General features: G+C 36.4%; 1 pseudogene; it reads right to left on the bottom strand.

The window, feature by feature from the left end:
- Nucleotides 1–799: 799 nt before the first annotated feature.
- Nucleotides 800–7,658, bottom strand: part of LOC107724998 (uncharacterized) — a 23,924-nt pseudogene continuing 17,065 nt past the window's right edge.

Below are 7,658 nucleotides of genomic sequence, written 5' to 3' on the forward strand. Positions count from 1 at the left end.
ACACAGCGCCTTCACGACATGGCGGTGGCGGCAACAACAATACTACAGCGAGAATAAAGGTTACGCCTTCTTTCTTTGCGTGAACGTTTGGGCGGCGTTATGCAAATCTTCTCACATAGTGATGTAGACATGTGGGGGCGTGTTAGAACGAGTCGTTTTAGGTAAGCGTGGTTGACTCTTAACTTTTATAAAGAATATCTCTTTGGATTTGAGACTTTAGTCTTTGCAACTTTACAGATCTTCTTTATGCACCAAGAGCTTGTAACACTTCAAAGAGAAAGGAAAAATTTAAATCGCATCATATGACCCCTTTAAACGCCTCTGATTGGCCACTGCATTCAAGAAATCAGCAGATATGTCTGTGATTGGCTACTTTGCTCAATGCTGCAAAAACATGTTGTAAATAGAAACCTTTGACGCTCCACAGAGCATGAACACAAATACACAATGGAGTATTTGCCAAATTTGTTTAGCGAATATGCCATTATTACTGCTTCAACTGAGGGTGAGCACCCCCATAGGACTGGGCCTGATTTTATCTATCCCACCCATCCTCAATGCCAAAAATACAGGTCTCACCCTTTTTCCAAAGTTGGATTTAACCCACCCATCCATTGTCTAATGCAATTTTTGTGCAATCATCAATCAGGCCTTAAAAAAACAAGAAAAATAGCCTGCATTTCTAGTCTTTTATGCATATTTGTATGTTTATTATGTAAATGCTCTGTTTATTTTATTTATTTTTTATGTGTAATGCATTTATATTTTAGATTATGTATTTGTGTTTTCATTATCTTGCCTAGGGCCCCACAACCCTGCCACTACCAACAGTTCCACCAACAACAGCCGCTCCTCCAACAGCTGCTCCAGCAAGAACAGCTCCTCCAACAGCCACTCCACACTCTACAGCTCCAGAAACACTTCTACTAACAACTCCACCGACAACAGCTCCACCAACAACTCCACCAGCAACTCCACCAGCAACGGCTCCATAAACAGCAGCTGCACCAACAACAGCTCCACCGACAGCAGCTCCACCAACAACAGCTCCAGCAAGAATACCTTCAACAGCTCCTGTAACAGTTCCACTAGAAGCTCCACCAGCAGCTCCACCGATAACAGCTCCACCAACAGCTCCAACACCAACAGCTTTAGCAACAGCCCCAATGCTGGCAGCAGCAGCTCCACCAACTACAACTCCACCAACAGCAGCACCAACTGCTCCACCCAAAGCAGCTCCAGCAGCAGCTCCAGCAACAACTCCAGTGACAGTTCCACTTTCAGCTCCACCAATTACAGCTCCTGCTACACCTCCACCAACTGCTCCACCAACAACAGCTCCACCAACAATTCCATAAACAGCAGCTCCTCCAACTGCACCACCAATTACAAAACCAGCTGCTATGGCTGCTATATAAATATGACGCTTATGCCTGGATAAAAACAGCAGAAATCCACTGATTGGTTGATTTTGTCTATCTTCATACTCTGCTCTGATTCTCTGCTCTGTCTCTCTTCTCACTCTGTCAATCTCTTGTCTTCGACTCTGCTCTCTCTCTCTGTCTTATCTCTTCTTCCTCTCTGAATCTCTGAGCATCTTGAAACATCTGATTACTGTAATGTCCACCTCCATTCTGCTCTATCATTGTGTCAATCTTCTGCAGTAGATCATTCACCTGCTCTCTGTTATTCTGATCTCTGTTGTTGAAGACATGAAATCTGCCTCCACACTGCTGAACTAGATGTCTTAATCTACTGTTATGCTCAATGAGTTCCTCTACAGACTCTCCTTCTAGCTGATCTCCATGAGTGAAGATAATGATGGAGTATTTTAGCACCTCCTGACCAAACAACATCTCAATCTGCTGAGGAATCTGCACCTCCTGATCAGTGAATCTCATATTCACAGGAAACACAATGAGAAAAGCATGAGGTCCAGGACTGGATAAATAAATGCTTCTTGCCATCTCTGTCACAAGCTGCTCAGTATTCATCTCTGTGTCAAATAATCCAGGAGTATCAACTACAGACACAGACCTGCCTGAAACAGTGGCGTGAGCAGCCGAACTTTCACGGGTTACTGAATTCATATTCAGTGCAGATCTGAACACTCTCTGTCCCAGTATTATGTTTCCAGCTGCACTTTTCCCAACACCACTTTTGCCCAGAAGAACAATCCTTCTGGATGAACGACTGGAGACAGGAATGTCCTGAATGTTGATGGGGATTCTTTGCAGTGGATTATGTGGCACTGTATATAAAAGAAAACAGACCAAACAATCACTTATTTTACAACATGTACTTTATTGTGCTAACTCATAAAACGATAACTTTTACTAATATATGACAGTTAACATACAGTAAATTCTTTTCCCAGAGAAAGGAGATATCACTGCTTAAACTCACAAATGATACACATATACATGTCACAATTTGAGGCACTTTTTATTCATGTCATAGAAATTCCTTAAAGTTGATCTTTACTGGGTGAATCTATTATATTTAATTCTATTATAATCATATTTCCAAAACTTTTACTCACTCTTTGAACCAGAAAATCTTTTTGTGTCGTAAGGTGCTGGAAGTTCTCAACTTTTGCCTACACAACGTGAGTCCGAAGTGGAGCTCCCTGATAGAAAAGATGAGACAGGAATGTCCTGAATGTTGATGGGGATTCTTTGCAGTGGATTATGTGGCACTGTATATAAAAGAAAACGGACCAAACAATCACTTATTTTACAACATGTACTTTAATGTGCTACCTCATAAAACAATTACTTTTACTAATATATGACAGTTAACATACAGTAAATTATTTTCCCAGAGAAAGGAGATGTCACTGCTTAAACTCACAAATGATACACATATACATGTCACAATTTGAGGCACTTTTTATTCATGTCATAAAAATTCCTTAAAGTTGATCTTTACTGGGTGAATCTATTATATTTAATTCTATTATAATCATATTTCCAAAACTTTTACTCACTCTTTGAACCAGAAAATCTTTTTGTGTCGTAAGGTGCTGGAAGTTCTCAACTTTTGCCTACACAACGTGAGTCCGAAGTGGAGCTCCCTGATAGAAAAGATGGACAAAACACACATTTGTAATAATATTTGTTGCCTCTGTTTTTTTTGTAGCTTAGAAATAAAGAACATTTACATGTTTTTTAATTACCATGGTAATCAAAAATATTATATTTATGCATTATTTTGTCAAAGAAAATCATATGCAATCATATAAAGGTTACCATTTAAATTTTGTAAGGGACATGCAATATGACATGATCACAGATAAGTAGTAAAAACTGAGATATATATTAAATGATTAGAAGGAGATAAAAGAGTCCTAATGTAAATTATGCAGATAAAATAAAACAAAAATTACGGCTTCAAAGAGTTTGGTGAACACGTAGGCTAAGGTAACCGGTAATTTACCACAGCCAGCAGCGCAAACTGCTTTTCATCACGGACAGATTGATTTCTAGTACTTGGAGAAAAAAATTTATAAAGTGTATAAAACATAGGCTACTTTATTTGTGAAGTGAATGGTCCATTTTCAACAAGATCAGGGGCTTTTGGCAAAACATCAGGGGCTTAAGCCCCCAACGCAACGCCACTGCTACTAACCTTAACAGTCTACTAACAGTCATCTAATTTTCCAATGAGAGTTAGTTGACATGTACTGTAGTTGCAATGTTACTTACACTGTAGTTAGTAGAATGTTTAAATTAGACCATTAACATGAAATGTCAAAACAAATGAACACCAAGATGTCACAATCATAAAAATGGTCGAAATGAATATAAATTTTAGTTGTGATGATTCATGATATGCTTTTGTATTTATGTGGTGTTTTTGTATTTAAATATCTGTTCTGTGTGGTTGCTATGGGCTTGTTTTCTGGCCCAAGAGTCCATCCCCAAAGGGGGGATTCACACCAGCAGGTGATTTACAGGAAACTGAACAATTAGCCTAAATCTTTCACTTGTTTACGCACTTTAGACATTCAATAAATAGAAGAAAAAAATCCTGTTCAAGAAAGTTGCTAGTCTTGATTGGTCATACAGGCATACTAGAGGATTATAGTTTACACAGAGACCACAGGTGGTATGATGCTGTGGTTTGGAGATGTAACTAGCTTAATATCTGTTATAGGCTACACACAAGAAAGCCTTTTTCGATTATTTTAGGCATATATTTTAAAGTCAAGCCTCCAGACCTGATCAAAAATGTTTAATAATATCATGATGAGATCAAAAAAAAAGAAAAAAAAGATGCAAGTCTCTGATGTATTTTTGTTTTCGTCTGTTCTGCGCGTCACGTGATACTTTTTGTTAAAGCCCTTTTCATTTTGTTGAAGCTCGCTTCTGAGTGAACGCGTTTTACCTCGACTACATTGTGTGTGGTTCTCGGTGAGTTTAATATTTGTCATTTATAGTTGTAATGCAATTTATATTTGTTTATATTTTACTTTTATTGTGCATGGATTCTGAATTATGAAGCATGCGGTTATTTTTTGAGTTATAACGTCTTGAACAAATATTGTAAGAAAGACTTTGCGGATTGAAAATGTAGTTTATCTCAAACAAATCAAAACTCGACAAGTATTCTGTTTTCACTTTGTTAAGCATTGCTTTAAAAGTTTGTGTATCGATAGGACTAATAGCAAAGGCCTACCGCATATTGCGAAACAGGTGCCGCCCGACTGTAATGTAAAGGGCGTATATAAACGCCAGCCGCGCCGCGTTCTCTTTCTTTCCAAAGTGCTCGGAAGTTTGCGCTCCCGTTGCGTCTGCTCTTGCTAAGCAACCATCAGCTGCACTCTCCATTACATTTACATTTATGCATTTAGCAGACGCTTGTATCCAAAGCGACTTACAGTGCATTCAGGCTATACATTTTTTTACCATTTCATTACGACAAGGAAATTTCAGCAAATGGATTTTTTCGAGCATTGAGAATCGCTTGCAAGTAGCTTACCAGTTTTATTAATGGAGAAGAGGGGGAAATGAAGCGCCCTGTTCAAAGTAGCCCATTTTGGTGCCACAACGTTTTCAGGAATAATTAGAAAGAAAGAAAGAAAGAAAGAAAGAAAGAAAGAAAGAAAGAAAGAAAGAAAGAAAGAAAGAAAAATAATGTATTTAACGCACAGAGATACAGTATAGGCTATTGGGAAGAAAAAAAAAACAAGCATGTTGCAACGCTCATGCGACGCTCTCAATGTGAAACATTTAAAATAATTAAGTTGAGAGCGCAAAAGACGGGACATGTGAACCGCGACAAAGAAGATGCGGGTTTAATCCGGTGATTAAGCGTGCCAGTCTTTAGGAGTGAAACTGCTTTCACGTTTGATAATGATTCATTCATTTAATTTTATATCCAGATGGACGAATTACTAACACAGTGATTTCTTCAGATACCTGGCAAGCAATTCGGATTTCTGATCATTAAAAATAGGTTTAAACTGACCAACAGGGTGATCTCTATCTAGTATATTAGGCTACTGTTTTTGAGATTTTTATACACATTTTAGAATTTTTCAGGCCATTGCTAAGTAATACATTTACAAAGAATATAAGAAAGAAAAAATCATAAATCATTAAACGTTTGCATTGCTTGCATAACTTACCATTGTTGTTATTCAATTTAGACCATTTGTAGGAATAGATAATCTTGTTTTTATTGGTGGAAATGTCTCTGAGCAAAGAGAAAAAAGACCTTCAGATGAAGGAGCAGGTGAGCGTCTCTCCTTTTCTTTAGTAATTGTAATAAGAATTAACATGTGTTCAATTCATTTTATGTGATTTTTAAAGGGCACTTTATTTTTTCAAAAAATTAATGTTTATTTGTTATGCATGTTATGCATGTTTATTAAAAACAAGTTTTGTAATAACCAATTGTTCTGGTCCAGACCTTTGACACTGATGAAAATTCAGATTTGGACCTTTGAATGTAGACTTTGAGAACCCCTGCACTAGAATGACACCCCTCTTGGTCATCACTAATTACCTTCCACCAGTCATACATGCCAGGCAACAACATTGATTATTATTAAACTTAGTTAAATAGATATTAAGTTGTTCTTGGTAATGCATCACACATTAGTTGATTCACATACATAAAAAAATAAATTAAATTAAATTAAATTAAATAATGAAATGAAATAAAATGAAATAAAATAAAAACACACAGGGTAAGCGTGGCATGTGACTAGTGGCCTGGGGGGGGTAGTGTCCTGGGAGGTCGGGGGGTGGTTGGGATATATCCCTGGTGCCCCGCTGGGACTAACTTGGAACTAACTTGTAGCATGGCTAAGTGGGGGAACATAGGAAATATAATAATTTAATATTACTATGATTAATATTATTTTTATTATTATTAATATCATTATTATTATTATTATTATTATTAGTGGTGGTGGTATTAGTATTATTGCTGCTAACTATAGGACAACTGCAATTATTATATTCAGCCTCTTCCTCGACCGCCCCCCCTTCCAATCTTGAGGTAATTAGTTTTATTATTATTATTGGCATTATTAGTGTCATTATTATTTGTTTCTACTATTGTTATATCTGTTATACTTTTCTAGATATACCTTATTTATTTGTTTATTTATTTCTTTATTATTGCTATTGTTGTTGTCATTATTATTGGTTGTTCTTACTCTTGTTATATCTATTATACTTTTATAGAAATGCTTAGGTTGATATGCTTCCACCCTCACACTTAGACACACACACACACACACACACACTTGCTTACTTACAAATGAACTTTTGTTGGCAATTGGAAAAAAAAAAAAATAAATAATAAAAAAAAAAATATATATAATAAAAGATACTATCAATATATCAATATGAAACAAAAACTGCCAGTAGGTGGCGGCAAGTCAGTGACACACTTAATGAGTGAGTCACTCAGTCATTCATTCAACCAATTTGTACCAAATTGAAACAAGTGCTGTCTTTATGAATGGGTCACTGACTAATTGGCTAACTCGTTGAAAAATGTGGATTCATTCAGTACAGAGACAATGCTGTCTGTTGCTCAGAAAGGCACAACAGTTCTGCTGTGCCTTTGTTTGGAACTATTTTCGTTTGTGAAATTGAACAAAAAAAGACAATATTGACAATATTGTCTTACACAATGTAACACAATATGAACTTCTTATTTATTGAACTATTGTATAAAACCAGTATCACATATGCAATCATGCAGATATTTGACAAACGAACGAACGATCGAACAAACAAATGAACGAACAAATACATGGATTGATGGATGACATTTTTCACAAATTACAGTTTTCTCAAGTTTTCTGTTGAGCATTCTGTTAACTCACACCAATGGTCAATGAGCAGTGTTGGGCAAGTTACTCTGAAAAAATTTAATAAAATTACTGATTACTGATTACTCCTCTTAAAAGTAATCATGTTACTGTTCTGATTACTTTATTTCAAAAGTAATTAGTAATTAGTTACATTACTAGTTACGTTACTTTTTTTCTCCATGAAATTTATGAAATCCCAGCATACACGCTCCAGATAAATATTTGTTATTAAAGCATCAACATTCACAGAACACTGTTATTTTTAACTAAAGTAAGCGGCTGCTTCTTGCATGGTTTGGCATGGCAGAATGCCAGCAAAGAG

This window comes from Sinocyclocheilus rhinocerous, unplaced genomic scaffold (genome assembly GCF_001515625.1).
Source record: "Sinocyclocheilus rhinocerous isolate Xijiao unplaced genomic scaffold, SAMN03320098_v1.1 scaffold125, whole genome shotgun sequence".
Taxonomy (NCBI): domain Eukaryota; kingdom Metazoa; phylum Chordata; class Actinopteri; order Cypriniformes; family Cyprinidae; genus Sinocyclocheilus; species Sinocyclocheilus rhinocerous.